The sequence below is a fragment of the Oncorhynchus gorbuscha genome, linkage group LG26 (assembly GCF_021184085.1).
Source record: "Oncorhynchus gorbuscha isolate QuinsamMale2020 ecotype Even-year linkage group LG26, OgorEven_v1.0, whole genome shotgun sequence".
In the NCBI taxonomy this organism is placed as follows: domain Eukaryota; kingdom Metazoa; phylum Chordata; class Actinopteri; order Salmoniformes; family Salmonidae; genus Oncorhynchus; species Oncorhynchus gorbuscha.
The window spans coordinates 25,101,952-25,122,348 of NC_060198.1; the positions used below are offsets into that span (position 1 = coordinate 25,101,952).

The window sequence follows — 20,397 nt, forward strand, 5'->3', positions numbered from 1 at the left end:
ATGCTTATTAAACCGACGCTGTCATGAATATGCTACTCACGATTATTCCCGCTTCTCTCAGGGAGAGAATTGACACACTCCATGGATTGAGGGTGGTTATGGGGGGGGGGGGTGCATGTTGGCAGTCAGTAGTGGGGCTGCAATATCCCTGAAGCTTTGCTGAGGGGAGTGCGAAGGATGGGGGTGGAGGAGGAGGGAGCGGGCGATATCGCGACGTGAGCAGGTGGTAGGGGATAAGCAGAAAGGCTCCACAGGGGAAGCGCCTTTAGCGTGTCACTTTAGCTTGTCAAGCTCCGTCTGCAGGTTTCTCTGATGATATGGGCGAAAGGAACAGAAAGATAATGTTGGCTAGCGCTCTTACACTGCTGGCAGCAGTTGGATGGATGGTTGGAATGTGTGTAGGTAAGGTAGAGAGTGAAAGGAGGAGGAGAGAAGAGAGGGCTGCGTGTGTGGATTTGTTTGAATGGTCTCACTTCTAAGCAATTCTGAGTGGTCCAATTTCAATCACATTCACTCACACCTGTGGTTGGAATGTGCTGAAATTCTCCATTGCGACCACTGACATAGTCTCTTTAAATCTGGGCTCGTGATTTCAGAGGTACTATAAGAATAAGGGGCTTTCGTTTTTATCATGAATGGCAGCTTACCTTGAAAGTATCTGCAATGTACTTTTTCCTTGAATTAAGTATCGTCTTTCAGTACTGGCACGCAGGACTCGTCTCACACTGTGCCTTTGCTTCCCATTTGCTTCAATTAGAATGCTCCTGACATTCAGCCGCTTTAAGAGCAGAGTGATCCTTAAATTGAACACTACCCTAAGGACCATTACAGAGCAGCACTTACAGGGCTAAAGCTGTGCTCATATGGACGTTATCTTCCCTTTTGTGAGTTTGTTTTTTAAATGGGATGCTTTTTAATTGGAGGCCTTGGCATTGTTTCTAGTTGAGTTCAACTTTGAAACTGACCTAGTGAATCTTCCTTGACCTTTGAGGGATGTTGTTGGCAATAGCCATCTGGTTTACAGTATCTGAAGCTTTGATTGCTTTGATGCTATTCCACCATCAGATGAGCCCAAAAGATATTGGAGAAATGAAACAAGAGTCCATTGATTGAGGCCTAAGATCATTCTTCCACAAAGCGTCGCCTTGAAGATAAAGCCCATGTTGAGGCGGCATAACACATGGTCATGCCAAATGTATGTTGCAGGGAGAGATGAAGTGAATGGGAGAGGAGCATGCTGTTCCCACCATCCAACCACGTACCACAGGTCTCTAGTAATGAAGAAGCCTTGTATCAAACAATCCCTTCGCATAACCCACAGGTTTGCCACTTGTACACACTCAGGTCAGTGCTAACACCCACACAAATATTCAGTCACACCAAATCCACAGATGTAGCTAGCACACACCTGACGCCTCTCAAGGCATCTGCCACTCACCCACTCTTAAGCACGTATGCACAACAGACACACACACCAGCCAAACCTGCAGATACCACACACACACATGGATGTGACAACATACTGTTGTTACTGGTGTAATTAGAGTACTATTTAACAAACTAAACCCAAAACACGAGACAACTACCAACATACCAGATGGACGAACAGACAGACAGACAGACACACACACACGCGCGTTTCGTTCTCTATTCTCATGGGGACATTAAATGTATTTATATCCTATTTCTCCTGACCACCTACCCCTAAAAGTAACCCTAACCTTATCCCGTAATCCAAACCCAAACCATAAACCTAACCCTAACCTAACCACTAATCCCTTACCCTTCCCGTAATTCTAACCCTAATTCTAATTCTAACCCTAAACCTTATGCTTAAAATAGCCTTTGTCCTCATGGGGACGTGATAAATGGGGAGAATTGTCCTTGTTTTACTATCCTTGTGGGGACTCTGGGGCATTTTAGGTCCCCACAAGGATAGAAACCCCCCCCCCACACACACACACTCCTTGTCACGCTCTGACCATAGAGAGCCCTTGTTTCTCTATGGTGTAGTAGGTCAGGGCGAGACTAGGGGTTATTCTAGTTTATAATTTCTATGTTGTGTTCTAGTTTATATTTACTATGTTGGTGTATGATTCCCAATTAGAGACAGCTGGTAATCGTTGTCTCTAATTGGGGATCATATTTAAGTAGCTATCTTTGTGTTTGTGCATGTGCACCACGTAGTCAAGTTTAGTTGTTCGTTTATTGATATATTTTGTTTTGTTTAAGTTTCTCTTTGAATTAAATATGTGGAACTCAACCTCCGCTGCACCTTGGTCCCATTCTTACGACAGCCGTGACAGAATATCCAACCAAAAGATGACCAAGCAGCGTATCCACGAGGTAAAGGAGTTTTGGACATGGGAAGAAGTGATGGGTAGATGTGAGACCCTTCCTTGACGACAGACGGAAGGTAATAGTGGAGGACAGTGACGACGACAGGGTTCACGTCCACAGAAACCCCAAGGACAACCCCAAGATTTTTTGGGAGGGGGCACAAGGGGTGGCCGGCTAAGCCACGGGAAGAGCCAGAGCACATGGAGCAGGCAATAGAGATGTGGTCAGTCGACCCAAGGAGAGTGCCAGAGCCCGCATGGGATTTGGAACAGTGTGAGGAAGGATACCGGAGAACCGGAGAATGGAGTTGGCTAGGAGTATGCGGCAGCGCAAACGTGCTGGAGAATGGGTCATCAGTCCGGTGCCATATGTGACGGCTCCACGCACCAGATCTCCGGTGCGCCTCCTCAGCCCGGTATGTCATGTGCCGGTTCCTCGCACTCGCCATAAGGAGCGTGTCATCAGTCCGCTGCCAAAGAATCTTTGGGTGGGGGGCACATGGAGCTGGCAGTCGAGCAGCAGAGAGTGCCAGAGCCTGTGTGGAAGTCAGAGGAGGAATTTGATGAAAGATTCCGGAGAGAGGTGGTAGCGATGAGAATGCTGCAGCACACTCGTCCTGAAGTGCGTGTCCCCAGTCCGGTACATCCTGTGCCAGCTCCACGCACTCTCCCTGAAGAGCCAGAGACCATCAGGGAGGCGATGGAGAAGTTGGGAGAGAGAGAGGAGGGAGAAGTGCAAGTGTGTTCTGCTCAACATTCGACCAGAGGCTCCGGTAGGCAGTCTGGTGAAACCTGTACCGGCTCCACACATCTGGACTCTAGTGCACCTCCCCAGTCCGGTACGTCCTGTGCCTTCTCCCAGCACTCGCCCGGAGGTGCGTGTCACCAGTCTGGTGCCACCTGTACCGGCTCCACGCACTAGGCCTCCAGTGCGCATTCACAGTCCAGAGCTTCCGGCGACGGTTCACAGTCCGGAACCTCCTGCAAAGATCCACATCTCCGGAACCTCCTGCGACGGTCCACGGTCCAGAATCTCCTGCGACGGTCCATGGTCGTAACCTCCAGCAAGGGTCAACGGTCCGTCGCTTCCAGGAAAGGCGTCCAGTCCAGCTCCAAGGCTGGAGCCTTCCTCTGCGCCGGTGGCCAGTCCAGGCACGGTGTCCAGTTCAGCTCCAAGGCTGGAGCCTTCCTCTGCGCCGGTGGCCAGTCCAGGCACGGCGTCCAGTTCCGCTCCAGGGCAGGAGCCTTCCTCTGCGCCAGTGCCCAGTCCAGGCACGGTGTCCAGTCCAGCTCCAGGGCCGGAGCCTTCCTCCGGAGAGGGTACTGTCACGCCCTGACCATAGAAAGCCCTTGTTTCTCTATGGTGTAGTAGGTCAGGGCATGACTGGGGGTTAGTCTAGTTTATATTTTCTATGTGGGGTTCTAGATTTGTTTTCTATGTTGGTGTTTGCTACGATTCCCAATTAGAGGCAGCTGGCTATCGTTGTCTCTAATTGGGGATCATATTTAAGTAGGATTTTGTCACCTGTGTTTGGTGGGATATTGTTTTTGTGTAGTTGCATGTTAGCACTCCATTGTAGTCACGTTTCGTTGATTTCTTTATTGTTTTGTTTTGTGTGTTTCTCTATTAAATATGTGTAAACCATATCGCGTAGCACCTTGGTCCGATGATTATTCCATCGAACGTAACAGTTTTCTAGTTTATAATTTCTATGTTGTGTTCTAGTTTATATTTTCTATGTTGGTGTTTTGTATGATTCCCAATTAGAGGCAGCTGGTAATCGTTGTCTGTAATTGGGGATCATATTTAAGTAGCTATTTTTTCCACCTGTGTTTGTGGGATATTGTTTTGTGTTTGTGCATGTGCACCACGTAGCCGCGTTTAGTTGTTCGTTTATTGATATATTTTGTTTTAATTAAATATGTGGAACATCCGCTGCGCCTTGGTCCCGTTCTTACGACAGCCGTGACACTCCTGCCCACTCAAAAAATACCTCATTATAACTTTATCCCATGACAGTCCCTGTGTGAACCCGGGGCCCTGGCAATACTCCCTTCTGGTCTCTTGCACATGGGCAAGACGCCACAACCCACCGAAGAGAAGTGATTTTGATGGGCAGTTTCAACAACAGTGTCAACAAACACTGCAAGGCAACCGTAAAAATGTTGTAAGAAGTTTGGTAACCACTAATCTAGGCTAAACAGAGACTCTGGCTACATTTCATTCTGCAAACTTCTTCATGGATCAGATAAGAAAGCAATATGGCGGAAGGCAATATGAAACTCCACTTAAACAGAGGGCAAGATGGAACTATAGGCATGTTTCTGATAGTATCCCAGTAAATGAAGCCTTGATCAGCAAAGTGGAGAGAAATAGGAGGATGGGATGAATAGATTATGGAACAAGATGCAGCCACTGCTTTAAAAGCTTTACGTTTGAACTTCCAGTCGGTTCCCTTTTCCACCTGACAAACACATTATGTCAGCCACCTAGGTAAAAACCTGTCTCCGGGCTTCAGTCGGCTCAGGTTGTCCCTAGATAACTTGGCTATAATCCATCTTGTGATGTGGTAGGCTATATTTGACACTTCACAAAAGCATTCAGCCATCTAGGTGTTGAAATACGGATGACTGGATTCACCTGATAACCTGCAAACTATTATGGGTGTTGAGATCTGCCCAAGTTTGACGTCAGTTGCCAACCAACCAGCTAGAAATGAGATTTCATTAGCACCCAGAGCAACCTGTGGCTTAATGTCATAAAAGGCTACTGCAGACCAAGATGCACTTGAAGATGTAATAAGGGGGAAAAGGAGGAAAACCACTATGATAGTGATTCAAAGAAGAGGGATAGGTTACCACCTGGAAATATCTATGAGGAGAGGAAAAAAGCTATTTGGAGAGGGGGAAAGGCTGTGGCTTAAATCTCAAAGGCATAATATGAGGGGGGGAAAGTGAGCTACTGAATGAGCAACTGAATGATGGCAATTTTACAGCATTTGGACAAGAACATGACCATACCCTATTTTCACAAAGGGATAATTATTGACAACTAAAGTGGCCGTAGTAGGTCTGCGCGAGATGGAGTGAGCAGTGGCAGTTGATAGGCGTGTGATGGGGGCTTGTAGACCGCAAAGCAGAGCATCCACTGTCACAAGCTCTTTTAGAAACTTGTTTCCCAGCCTGGTCTCATAGACTAGACGTAACATAGTAAATATAAATCGGAGACACGCAAATTAGTATGATATGTTATGTTTGGTATGGTTACATAAGACAGATGGAAACGGGTGGTTGGTCAGGGTGGATGGGTAAGCGTACAATGCGAACATCTAACAACCCAAAGGTTGCAAGTTTGAATTTCATCACAGACTACTTTAGCATTTTAGCTAATTAGAAACTTTTCAACTACTATTACTTTTGAGCTACTTTGCGACTACATAGCATGTTAGCTAACACTTTGCCTAACACTTTTAACTAACTCTTCCCCTAACCTGGGGTTGGGTGATATCCAGATTTTCATAGCGTTATACCGTCCTTCTCTTATATCCTGATATATGGTATTCCCGGATTATATCAAGGGGACGCCCAAAAACGTAAAAATAACCCATTGGGCATCTATTACCAGAATGCTAACAAAATTAGCTCAAGTAATAGAACATTTCCATGGAGGCTGCTAGCTTAATATGCAAACGAGCGGCATGTGTAATCCAAGATTGTGTAGCAGTCAGATGTCTTTGTCCTGTCGTGTCCCTTGTATATATCGTTTTTTACATATTTTTCTTCGCATATATTTTAAAATATTTTGCTAAACCTCAACATCTAAATACTCTACTGCAACCCACCTCTCACAATGTAGGCCCTGCATGTCCCCAGGCACCCTCATTTGTTGACTTTTGTGATCAAAAAAGCCTTGGTTACCTATTGAACAACTCTGCCACGCAGACCAACCACTGTTCAAGACCATTTCCCGTGTTTACAATGCTCTTATGTCAGGACTAACACTGCCTGGGCTAGATAAACCCCAACATAGATGGGAGAGAGATCTGGGTATTGATCTTGATGAGGATCTATGGAGTGACCTATGCAGGGATGGGGTTACATCCACATTGAACTCCAGATACAGACTGATCCAGTTTAATTTCCTCCATCAGCTCTATATCACCCCATCTAGACTGCACAGGTTCAACCCAGATATCTCCTCCCTATGTTTTAGATGTGGCTCAGATGAAAGAACATTCCTCCATTCCACTTGGCAGTGTTCAAAACTACACGGTTTCTGGCAGGGGGTATGCGATACCATATCCTCAATTCATGGGGTTGCATTCCCTTTAGACCCGGAGGTCTGTCTACTGGGTAACTTTACTAACACCAATCTTAGGCAAAGCCATACTATAAAGCTAACAGAAATATTGCTAGCGATTGCCAAGAAATGTATTGCCTTGAAATGGAAATTGGATTCCTCCCTGCCAGTTGCAATGTGGCTTTCGGAAGTTAATAGTTGTATCCCTTTGGAGAAAATCACTTACTGCTTGAGGAATAAGTTAAAGACATTTTACAGAATTTGGCAACCTTTTATTAACTATATGGAGAATCTCCCCCCACATCTCATTGATTGAATCTATATATAATCCTCACATAATGTTTCACACGTAATGTATATTATGTAGCCTACGGCAGGTGATCCAATGTCTCGTTATTTTTTTTAAATATATATTTTTTATTTTTTAAATTATTTTTATTATTGTATGTTTGTTTATATAACTATAATTATAATTTATTTTCGTTACGTTCGTCTATTACTGTCACTTTGTCCTATCGTTGTCTAATATCTTTTCACTTTTGTTTTGAATGTTCTTAATTGGAAAATGCAAAAATATATATATATTTTTTAAAAGACTTGGTTTCATGCTTGTCAACATCAGAAGCCTCCTCCCTAAGTTTGTTTTACTCACTGTTTTAGCACAGTCTGCCAACTCTGATGTCCTTGCCGTGTCTGAATCCTGGCTTAGGAAGGCCACCAAAAACTCAGAGATTTCCATACCCAACTATAACACTTTCCGTCAAGATAGAACTGCCAAAGGGGGATGAGTTGCAATCTACTGCAGAGAGAGCCAGTTCTGTCATACTTTCCAGGTCTATGCCCAAACAGTTCGAACTTCTCATTTTAAAAATGAATCTCTCCAGAAATAAGTCGCTCACTGTTGCCGCCTGCTACCGACCCCCCTCAGCTCCCAGCTGTGCCCTGGACACCATATGTGAATTGATCGCCCCCCCATCTAGCTTCAGAGTTTGTTTGTTAGGTGACCTAAACTGGGATATGCTTAACACCCCGGCAGTCCTACAATCTAAGCTAGATGCCCTCAATCTCACACAAATCATTAAGGAGCCCACCAGGTACAACCCTAAATTCGTAAACATGGGCACCCTAATTGACATTATCCTGACCAACTTGCCCTCCAAATACACCTCTGCTGTCTTCAATCAGGATCTCAGCAATTACTGCCTCATTGCCTGTATCCGCTACGGGTCCGCGATCAAACGACCACCCCTCATCATACCCGCCCGGGTATCCTGGAAGGATATTGACCTCATCCTGTCAGTTGAGGATGCCTGGTCATTCTTTAAAAGTCAGAACTCACCATCTTAGACAAGCATGCTCCGTTCAAATGCAGAACTAAGAACAGATATAGCCCTTGGTTCACTCCAGACCTGACTGCCCTCGACCAGCACAAAAACATCCTGTGGCGGACTGCAATAGCATTGAATAGTCCCCACGATATGCAACTGTTCAGGGAAGTCAGGAACCAATACACGCAGTCAGTCAGGAAAGCAAAGGCCAGCTTTTTCAAGCATAAATTTGCATCCTGTAGCTCTAACTCCAAAAAAGTTTTGGGACACTGTAAAGTCCATGGAGAACAAGAGCACCTCCTCCCAGCTGCCCACTGCACTGAGGCTATGTAACACGGTCACCACCGATAAATCCGTGATGATCGAAAACTTCAACAAGCATTTCTCAACGGCTGGCCATGCCTTCCTCCTGGCTACTCCAACCTTGGCCAACAGTCCCCCCCCCCCCGCAGCTACTCGCCCACGCCTCCCCAGCTTCTCCTTTACCCAAATCCAGATAGCAGATGTTCTGAAAGAGCTGCAAAACCTGGACCCATACAAATCAGCTGGGCTTGACAATCTGGACCCTCTATTTCTGAAACTGTCCACCGCCATTGGCGCAACCCCTATTACCAGCCTGTTCAACCTCTCCTTCATATCATCTGAGATCCCCAAGGATTGGAAAGCTGCCGCGGTCACCCCCCCCTCTTCAAAGGGGGAGACACCCTGGACCCAAACAGTTACAGACCTTTATCCATCCTGCCCTGCCTATCTAAGGTCTTCGAAAGCCAAATCAACAAACAGATCACTGACCATCTCGAATCCCACCGTACCTTCTCTGCTGTACAATCCGGTTTCCGAGCCGGTCACGGGTGCACCTCAGCCACGCTCAAGGTACTAAACGATATCATAACCGCCATCGATAAAAAACAGTACTGTGCAGCCGTCTTCATCGACCTGGCCAAGGCTTTCGAATCTGTTAATGACCATATTCTTATCGGCAGACTCAGTAGCCTCGGTTTTTCTAATGACTGCCTTGCCTGGTTCACCAACTACTTTGCAGACAGAGTTCAGTGTGTCAAATCGGAGGGCATGTTGTCCGGTCCTCTGGCAGTCTCTATGGGGGTACCACAGGGTTCAATTCTCGGGCTGACTCTTTTCTCTGTATATATCAATGATGTTGCTCTTGCTGCAGGCGATTCCCTGATCCACCTCTAGGCAGACGACACCATTCTGTATACTTCTGCCCCTTCCTTGGACACTGTGCTATCTAACCTCCAAACGAGCTTCAATGCCATACAACACTCCATCCGTGGCCTCCAACTGCTCTTAAACTCTAGTAAAACCAAATGCATGATTTTCAAACGTTCGCTGCCTGCACCCGCACGCCCGACTAGCATCACCACCCTGGATGGTTCTGACCTAGAATATGTGGACATCTATAAGTACCTAGGTGTCTGGCTAGACTGCAAACTCTCTTTCCAGACTCATATCAAACATCTCCAATCCAAAATCAAATCTAGTCGGCTTTCTATTTCGCAACAAAGCCTCCTTCACTCACACCGCAAAACTTACCCTAGTAAAACTGACTATCCTACCGATCCTCGACTTCGGCGATGTCATCTACAAAATAGCTTCCAATACTCTACTCAGCAAACTGGATGCAGTTTATCACAGTGCCATCCGTTTTGTTATTAAAGCACCTTATACCACCCACCACTGCGACCTGTATGCTCTATTCGACTGGCCCTCGCTACATGTTAGTCGCCAGACCCATTGGCTCCAGGTCATCTACAAGTCTATCTATGCAAGGTAAAGCTCCGCCTTATCTCAGTTCACTGGTCACGATGGCAACACCCACCCGTAGCATGCGCTCCAGCAGGTGTATCTCACTGATCATCCCTAAAGCCAAAACCTCATTTGGCAGCCTTTCCTTCCAGTTCTCTGCTGCCTGCGACTGGAACGAATTGCAAAAATCCCTGAAGTTGGAGACTTATCTCCCTCACCAACTTTAAACATCTGCTATCTGAGCAGCTAACCGATCGCTGCAGCTGTACATAGTCCATCGGTATATAGCCCACCCAATTTTCCTACCTCATCCCCATACTGTTTTTATTTAATTTACTTTTCTGCTCTTTTGCACACCAGTATCTCTACCTGCACATGTTCATCTGATCATTTATCACTCCAATGTTAATCTGCTAAATTGTAATTATTCACTCCTATGGCCTATTTATTGCCTACCTCCTCATGCCTTGTGCACACAATGTATATAGATTATTTTTTTCCTACTATGTTATTGACTTGTTTATTGTTTACTCCATGTGTAACTCTGTGTTGTTGTCTGTTCACACTGCTATGCTTTATCTTGGCCAGGTCGCAGTTGCAAATGAGAACTTGTTCTCAACTAGCCTACCTGGTTAAATAAAGGTGAAATAAAAAATAAAAAAATAAAAAATGTGTACACGCTGTGTCTTTGTGGAGTATGGAGTCGCTAGGGCAACAGGGCTAACTGCTCTGCTCATGGAAGAGAGGGAGGAGAAGACTGGCTGAGAACGGAGAGGAGAAAAAACATAAGGAAATCAAGATAGTGGCAGCTGTACAAATAACTAATCCAAATAACTTTGACATCTCAAACATGGCAGAAAGCTGGTACTACATGATGCCCTGTCCAACCTTATTAATTCAGACACTTACTTAGATTAACTAGCAAGTTAAATATAGGGTTTGGGTTAAGGCAAAATTCAGAGTTTTTCACAACAATTCAATTTTTTTTAATGCAGGTGTAAAATGCTTCTTATCGTAATTTCTGCTGGGCATCAGATGCATTTTCTGCTTCAGTTGCACTTCTCCACTCGGATGAGAATTCCCGAACAGGCATTCTATCAGCATACAGCTCTCTGACTGATGTGTAGCTACTTTTCTCCAGTACTTTTCTCATGTAGCCAGCAGCAGTCCCATCCAATTCCATTCACCCAATGTGCTCCAAACAGGGTTGCCATGTCCACAGTTTTTCTGTAAATTGGGCAACTTTGAAAACGATTTGAAAATGTATTGGTCCTAGGTTGCGGGTTTTTGAGATACTTCTACTTGCTACGCGGCCGCAATGGCATTTCTCTTTTAAAGAAATACAAGTCTATTTCATTGTGACCTGCTCCTGCTGACTATCAGGCAATGAGGCAGGGTGTTGAGAGAGCACTGCAGTATGCAGCTCAGTCCACTATTGGCTGAGTCACGTGAGTGAGAGGAGACAGAGCAGCACATGCGCACATCGTGACAACTTTTTCCGCAGTTGTAGGTAGGCTAGGTAACTTGTCATTATGCACAAATGGAACATTTTCATGGAAGTTATGGAACTCCATGGTGTGCTTCTGTTATGGTGAAAAGTCCCCAATGAAACTGACATTAAATGTGGAGAATGACACATTTGTGTCTGCTGGCCATCAAGTAGCCTATTCATTTATATGCCATTGCAGGCTACTGTAGGCTAACATTTGATACAATAAATATGTTGAAATAACTATATTACTGGAGTCATTGCAAATCAATTTGTGCCACTTGTGTCATGTTCTGTCTTATATTGTCTTGTCATTTTGCTTTTCCCTCTGTTCGTTTTCCCCCTGCTGGTCTTTTTAGGTTCGTTCCCCTTTTTCTCTCTCCCTTCCTCTCTCTCTTCTCTCTATCGTTCCGTTCCTGCTCCCAGCTGTTCCTATTCCCCTAATCAATCATTTAGTCTTCCCACACCTGTTCCCTATCTTTTTCCCTGATTAGAGTCCCTATTTCTCCCCTTGTTTTCCGTTTCTGCCCTGTCGGATCCTTGTCTATTGTTCACCGTGCTAAGTCTGTGTATCGCCCTGTCGTGTCGTGTTTCCCTCAGATGCTGCGTGGTGAGCAGGTGTCTGAGTCTGCTACGTTCAAGTGCCTTCCCGAGGCAACCTGCAGTTCACGATCGAGTCTCCAGTCTGTTCTCGTCATTACGAATGGAATTGTGCTTTATGATTGTATATTTACTTTACTGGATTAAAGACTTTGTTTTCGCCAAGTCGCTTTTGGGTCCTCATTCACCTGCATAACAGAAGGATCCGACCAAAGAATGGACCCAGCGACTACAGACGCTCGTAACACTGCCGTCGAGATCCAAGGAGCCATGCTCGGCAGACACGAGCAGGAATTGTCTGCTGCTCGCCATGCCGTGGAGAACCTGGCCGCTCAGGTTTCCGACCTCTCTGGACAGTTCCAGAGTCTTCGTCTCGTGCCACCTGTTACTTCCTGGCCTGCCGAGCCTCCGGAACCTAGGGTTAATAACCCACCTTGCTACTCCGGGCAGCCCACGGAGTGCCGCTCCTTTCTCACCCAGTGTGATATTGTGTTCTCTCTCCAACCCAACACATACTCTAGAGAGAGAGCTCGGGTTGCTTACGTCATTTCACTCCTTACTGGCCGGGCTCGAGAGTGGGGCACAGCTATCTGGGAGGCAAGGGCTGATTGTTCAAACAATTACCAGAACTTTAAAGAGGAGATGATTCGGGTTTTTGACCGTTCAGTTTTTGGTAGGGAGGCTTCTAGGGCCCTGGCTTCCCTATGCCAAGGTGATCGATCCATAACGGATTACTCTATAGAGTTTCGCACTCTTGCTGCCTCTAGTGACTGGAACGAGCCGGCGCTGCTCGCTCGTTTTCTGGAGGGACTCCACGCAGTGGTCAAAGATGAGATTCTCTCTCGGGAGGTTCCTTCCAGTGTGGACTCTTTGATTGCTCTCGCCATCCGCATAGAACGACGGGTAGATCTTCGTCACCAAGCTCGTGGGAAGAGAGCTCGCGTCAACGGTGTTTCCCTGCTCCGCATCGCAACCATCTCCCTCCTCTGGCTCAGAGACTGAGCCCATGCAGCTGGGAGGTATTCGCATCTCGACTAAGGAGAGGGAACGGAGGATCACCAACCGCCTGTGCCTCTATTGCGGATTTGATGGACATTTTGTCAATTCATGTCCAGTAAAGGCCAGAGCTCATCAGTAAGCGGAGGGCTACTGGTGAGCGCTACTACTCAGGTCTCTCCATCTAGATCCTGTACTACTATGTCGGTCCATCTACGCTGGACCGGTTCGGGTGCTACATGCAGTGCCTTGATAGACTCTGGGGCTGAGGGTTGTTTCATGGACGAAGCATGGGCTCGGAAACATGACATTCCTTTCAGACAGTTAGACAAGCCTACGCCCATGTTCGCCTTAGATGGTAGTCATCTTCCCAGTATCAGATTTGAGACACTACCTTTAACCCTCACAGTATCTGGTAACCACAGTGAGACTATTTCTTTTTTGATTTTTCGTTCACCTTTTACACCTGTTGTTTTGGGTCATCCCTGGCTAGTATGTCATAATCCTTCTATTAATTGGTCTAGTAGTTCTATCCTATCCTGGAACGTTTCTTGTCATGTGAAGTGTTTAATGTCTGCCATCCCTCCCATTTCTTCTGTCCCCACTTCTCAGGAGGAACCTGGCGATTTGACAGGAGTGCCGGAGGAATATCATGATCTGCGCACGGTCTTCAGTCGGTCCCGAGCCAACTCCCTTCCTCCTCACCGGTCGTATGATTGTAGTATTGATCTCCTTCCGGGGACCACTCCTCCTCGGGGTAGACTATACTCTCTGTCGGCTCCCGAACGTAAGGCTCTCGAGGATTATTTATCTGTGTCTCTTGACGCCGGTACCATAGTGCCTTCTTCCTCTCCGGCCGGGGCGGGGTTCTTTTTGTTAAGAAAAAGGACGGTACTCTGCGCCCCTGCGTGGATTATCGAGGGCTGAATGACATAACGGTTAAGAATCGTTATCCGCTTCCCCTTATGTCATCAGCCTTCGAGATTCTGCAGGGAGCCAGGTGCTTTACTAAGTTGGACCTTCGTAACGCTTACCATCTCGTGCGCATCAGAGAGGGGGACGAGTGGAAAACGGCATTTAACACTCCGTTAGGGCATTTTGAGTACCGGGTTCTGCCGTTTGGTCTCGCCAATGCGCCAGCTGTTTTTCAGGCATTAGTTAATGATGTTCTGAGAGACATGCTGAACATCTTTGTTTTTGTCTATCTTGACGATATCCTGATTTTTTCACCGTCACTCGAGATTCATGTTCAGCACGTTCGACGTGTTCTACAGCGCCTTTTAGAGAATTGTCTCTACGTGAAGGCTGAGAAGTGCTCTTTTCATGTCTCCTCCGTTACTTTTCTCGGTTCCGTTATTTCCGCTGAAGGCATTCAGATGGATTCCGCTAAGGTCCAAGCTGTCAGTGATTGGCCCGTTCCAAGGTCACGTGTCGAGTTGCAGCGCTTTCTAGGTTTCGCTAATTTCTATCGGCGTTTCATTCGTAATTTCGGTCAAGTTGCTGCCCCTCTCACAGCTCTTACTTCTGTCAAGACGTGTTTTAAGTGGTCCGGTTCCGCCCAGGGAGCTTTTGATCTTCTAAAAGAACGTTTTACGTCCGCTCCTATCCTCGTTACTCCTGACGTCACTAGACAATTCATTGTCGAGGTTGACGCTTCAGAGGTAGGCGTGGGAGCCATTCTATCCCAGCGCTTCCAGTCTGACGATAAGGTTCATCCTTGCGCTTATTTTTCTCATCGCCTGTCGCCATCTGAACGCAACTATGATGTGGGTAACCGCGAACTGCTCGCCATCCGCTTAGCCCTAGGCGAATGGCGACAGTGGTTGGAGGGGGCGACCGTTCCTTTTGTCGTTTGGACAGACCATAAGAACCTTGAGTACATCCGTTCTGCCAAACGACTTAATGCCCGTCAAGCTCGTTGGGCGTTGTTTTTCGCTCGTTTCGAGTTTGTGATTTCTTACCGTCCGGGTAGCAAAAACACCAAGCCTGATGCCTTATCCCGTCTGTTTAGTTCTTCTGTGGCTTCTACTGATCCCGAGGGGATTCTTCCTTATGGGCGTGTTGTCGGGTTGACAGTCTGGGGAATTGAAAGACAGGTTAAGCAAGCACTCACGCACACTGCGTCGCCGCGCGCTTGTCCTAGTAACCTCCTTTTCGTTCCTGTTTCCACTCGTCTGGCTGTTCTTCAGTGGGCTCACTCTGCCAAGTTAGCTGGTCATCCCGGTGTTCGAGGCACTCTTGCGTCTATTCGCCAGCGCTTTTGGTGGCCGACTCAGGAGCGTGACACGCGCCGTTTCGTGGCTGCTTGTTCGGACTGCGCGCAGACTAAGTCAGGTAACTCTCCTCCTGCCGGTCGTCTCAGACCGCTCCCCATTCCTTCTCGACCATGGTCTCACATCGCCCTAGACTTCATTACCGGTCTGCCTTTGTCTGCGGGGAAGACTGTGATTCTTACGGTTGTCGATAGGTTCTCTAAGGCGGCACATTTCATTCCCCTCGCTAAACTTCCTTCCGCTAAGGAGACGGCACAAATCATCATCGAGAATGTGTTCAGAATTCATGGCCTCCCGTTAGACGCCGTTTCAGACAGAGGCCCGCAATTCACGTCACAGTTTTGGAGGGAGTTCTGTCGTTTGATTGGTGCGTCCGTCAGTCTCTCTTCCGGGTTTCATCCCCAGTCTAACGGTCAAGCAGAGAGGGCCAATCAGACGATTGGTCGCATACTACGCAGCCTTTCTTTCAGAAACCCTGCGTCTTGGGCAGAACAGCTCCCCTGGGCAGAATACGCTCACAACTCGCTTCCTTCGTCTGCTACCGGGTTATCTCCGTTTCAGAGTAGTCTGGGTTACCAGCCTCCTCTGTTCTCATCCCAGCTTGCCGAGTCCAGCGTTCCCTCCGCTCAGCGTTTGTCCAACGTTGTGAGCGCACCTGGAGGAGGGTGAGGTCTGCACTTTGCCGTTACAGGGCACAGACTGTGAGAGCCGCCAATAAACGTAGGATTAAGAGTCCAAGGTATTGTTGCGGCCAGAGAGTGTGGCTTTCCACTCGCAACCTTCCTCTTACGACAGCTTCTCGTAAGTTGACTCCGCGGTTCATTGGTCCGTTCCGTGTCTCCCAGGTCGTCAATCCTGTCGCTGTGCGACTGCTTCTTCCGCGACATCTTCGTCGCGTCCATCCTGTCTTCCATGTCTCCTGTGTCAAGCCCTTTCTTCGCACCCCCGTTCGTCTTCCCTCCCCCCCTCCCGTCCTTGTCGAGAGCGCACCTATTTACAAGGTACGTAGGATCATGGACATGCGTTCTCGGGGACGGGGTCACCAATACTTAGTGGATTGGGAGGGTTACGGTCCTGAGGAGAGGAGTTGGGTTCCGTCTCGGGACGTGCTGGACCGTTCACTTATTGATGATTTCCTCCGTTGCCGCCAGGATTCCTCCTCGAGTGCGCCAGGAGGCGCTCGGTGAGTGGGGGGGTACTGTCATGTTCTGTCTTATATTGTCTTGTCATTTTGCTTTTCCCTCTGTTCGTTTTCCCCCTGCTGGTCTTTTTAGGTTCGTTCCCCTTTTTCTCTCTCCCTTCCTCTCTCTCTTCTCTCTATCGTTCCGTTCCTGCTCCCAGCTGTTCCTATTCCCCTAATCAATCATTTAGTCTTCCCACACCTGTTCCCTATCTTTTTCCCTGATTAGAGTCCCTATTTCTCCCCTTGTTTTCCGTTTCTGCCCTGTCGGATCCTTGTCTATTGTTCACCGTGCTAAGTCTGTGTATCGCCCTGTCGTGTCGTGTTTCCCTCAGATGCTGCGTGGTGAGCAGGTGTCTGAGTCTGCTACGTTCAAGTGCCTTCCCGAGGCAACCTGCAGTTCATGATCGAGTCTCCAGTCTGTTCTCGTCATTACGAGTGGAATTGTGCTTTATGATTGTATATTTACTTTACTGGATTAAAGACTCTGTTTTCGCCAAGTCGCTTTTGGGTCCTCATTCACCTGCATAACAACTTGTGTAGCCTACCTGGAGCTGTCAAACAAATGTAATACATAGCCTATAACTTGTGTTATAATGCAATTATTAATGGCCATGTTTAGTTAATTAACTTGGAAGTTCTAAAAGCTCTATCACAAATGCCGATCAGTTGTTGGAATGCATTAGACTGACTGCAACATTCAGTCAGATTAGGCTACAGGTAAAATAAAAATGTATCACTACTAAAAGACACCAATAAGAAGAAGAGACTTGCTTGCTCCGAAGAAAGACGAGCAATGGATATTAAACTGGTGGAAATCTGACCTTTGGTCTGATGAGTCCAAATTGTTATTTTTGTTCCAACCGCCATGTCTTTGTGAGATGCAGAATAGGTGAATGGATGTGTGGTTCCCACTGTGAAGCATGAAGGAGGTGTGATGGTGTGGGGATGCTTGCTGGTGACACGATCCATGATTTATTTCAAATTCAAGGCACACTTAACCAGCATGGGTACCACAGCATTCTGCAGCAATACGCCATACCATCTGGTTTGCACTTAGTGGGACTATCATTTGTTTTTCAACAGGACAATGACCCAACACACCTCCAGGCTGTGTAAGGGCTATTTGATCAAGAAAGAGAATGATGGAGTGCTGCATCAGATGACCTGGCCTCCACAATCACCTGACCTCAACCCAATGGAGATGGTTTGGGATTAGTTGGACCAGGGAGTGAAGGAAAAACAGCCAACAAGTGCTCAGCATATGTGGGAACTCCTTCAAGACTCGTGGAAAAGCATTCCGGGTGAATCTGGTTGAGAGAATGCCAAGAGTGTGCAAAGCTGTCATCAAGGAAAAGGGTGGCTACTTTGAAGAATCTGAAATATTTGTATTTATTTAACTAGGCAAGTCAGTTAAGAACAAATTCTACTTTACAATGACAGCCTACTGGGGAACAGTGGGTTAACTGCCTTCTTCAGGGGCAGAATGACAGATTTTCACCTTGTCAGTTTAGGGATTCAATCCAGCAACCTTTCGGTTCATGGCCAACGCTCTAACTACTAGTCTACCTGCCACACTTTTTTGGTTACTCCATGATTCCATATGTGTTATTTCATAGTTTTGATGTCTTCACTATTATTCTACAATGTAGAAAATAGTAAAAATGAAGAAAAACCCTTGAATTAGTAGGTGTATCCAAACTTTTGACTGGTACTGTACATATTATTCATATTTAATTCAGTGGTTGAAATTACGACCCCATCCTCAGGATCCTATTCCAGCAGGCTATTGTGAAACTCAAGCTCTTCTTACCTCGAAATCGCCAAACTATTCATGTTGAATAAATTACTATGTTAATTTGAACCAAGCAAGCTGCTAAATCGTTCAGTTTACATCTTGCCTTCATCTCGCCTAGGTTACTGTAGCCTATCTGAAGTAAGATGTAGGCCTATCAGGGGCTATAGGCTAGCTGCATCTATCTAAGCAAACCATGGCAAGGTTGAATTACAATAATAAACCCAGATTTTAGTCTCTAGCCTATGCTTACTGAAATAACAAGTAAATCTCGGAAATGGGTCAGTTATAACTGTTTGTAGTCTTAACATATGGTTTGTGGTATATGGCCAATATACCAAGGCTAACAGCTGTACGCAGGCACTCTGCGTTGCAATGATATATTGGCCATATACCATACCCCGTTGTTCCTTATTGCTTAATCATAGTAGTCGACATCCATTGATCGAAAAAGATCTTCACTGATGAGTTTAATATGGACAACTAATCTTTTCTCTTGCAACATATTCAAATTCGTTTGCAATAATTATTATTTTGGTGAAAACCGAATTTTGATGAAGTTATGGAAAAGGGGTTTATTGTATCAATGTGGCAACTCCTGTCTTGCTGTGAAGAAAACAAATAGGCTAGTTTTCAGGGTTTTTGCGCAGGTTTTGGGTGGTCACTGGGCTAGAAATATTAACAAGACCTGGCAACCCTGGCTCCGAAACAGAAAGTTAAACATTGATTTTCCCTAACGGCAAGAACTCCAATCCGTTTTACACGTAGCCTAGGCTACAATTAGGAAACATGACTGACGCTCACGGTGAGTGTGAGATCATTTGATATAGGTGTGGTGGCACTTATGGGACTCACTCACGTATCGATTTTCACAACGAATACCACTACAAAACAACTTGTACTGGAATTGTAATTACCATGACGGCATCGTCCGGGTAGCCACGCACAACGCACAGGAGAGGACATAACTGTAGCATACCGTAACACTGAGCATATTGCAATACCCACACAAATATTTGGTGAATTGACAACAGGGTGAGTTTCATGTTTTAGAATTAGCTAAAACAATATTCTACTCGCATTCATCCCTATTTGGAGATAGAGGTGCATGCACCTCTATTCCTGAGTTCCTATCAATAAACAGTCAAGTTTCCCCTAGCCAGGTCACTCGCACCGACACCGATGGGTTGCTGCCTACACCCATGTCACAGACAAAGAATGTCGATTCAAAAGCAACAGCAACATTGCAGAAGTGTGAGACAATTCTGGTAACAATTATATAGTTCAGTGCGTAGCCTATTCGACCGAAACAAAATGTCCCACATCTGGCAAGACTGAAACGCTCAGGAAGATTGGCTGGCTACGTTCACGGACACAATCAAAAATACCAGACAAACACGACATAGAGGGAGCATATCAGTCTCAGCAGCTGGAAAGGAATGTCACTTGGTATTGATAATGCTATAAACTACACCTGATCAATACCTTACCTATTCACAACGCATCACAGCATCTTGTTGGAGAAAACACTGTTGCTCGAATATCTTTGATCGTAACAGAGAACATTCGCTTTCCGAACACTACAAAACATAACATTATCTCAAATAAACTCCACTATGTTACAGCATGCGACTGAAGCGACGCCTCAGAGCGCCAGTGTGTTGACAGGTTGGTTACCTTGCGCAATTAAATCGCCGGTTTCAGGACCTCCTTGCGCGCAGCACTCCGAGTATAAACTTTTCTTAAATCCCGTGTTCGCCTGCTCGTTCTGGATCCCTCCGTTCCAAGCAAGTCGGTAATGTGTTGAGCAACGGTTCAGTGACAACGTCAATTTCGCGGAGTCTCCACCCACGGCACCAAGAGAGACCCAATAGGCGGGTTGTTGAAACGGTCATTGGCTAAATCAACAAATACAGTGTTATTACAAGGTAATTGAAAAGTATGAGCAATATCGGTAACAATTTTCAATTCCTTCTGGAGTGAGGAATAGCCTAAATATTTGTCTCCTTTATGTTTCTCCCTGCACAATTATGAAATAGATTGTGATACATCATGAGAAATAACTATCATCAAGAGACATTCAATAACAATTTAAAAACATAATGTCTAATATGACATTCACCAAATGTAATAATTCCTGCTTGTTTTAAATCTACACAGAAAAGCCTACATTGAAATGTTTGCTTTCCTATCTATCACCCATACATCTCCAGAACCTGCCACAATAATTACAACCAAATTAAATATGTGGGCAATATCATTGCTCTTCCTCTCTTATGTACATCTAATCTAATTAAACGTTCAGTGCCCTCATTAGAGAGTTATGACCA

General features: G+C 46.1%; 1 protein-coding gene across 5 annotated transcripts in view; it reads right to left on the bottom strand.

Moving 5' to 3' along the window:
• Positions 1-19,880, bottom strand: part of LOC124015503 (junction plakoglobin-like) — a 92,675-nt gene extending 72,795 nt beyond the window's left edge. For 2 of the 5 annotated variants that reach the window (XM_046330746.1, XM_046330745.1), the window contains exon 1: positions 19,745-19,880. The gene's annotated coding sequence lies outside the window, so the exon portion shown is untranslated. The other 3 variants (XM_046330747.1, XM_046330749.1, XM_046330748.1) reach the window with 2 other exon arrangements.
• Positions 19,881-20,397: the final 517 nt, after the last annotated feature.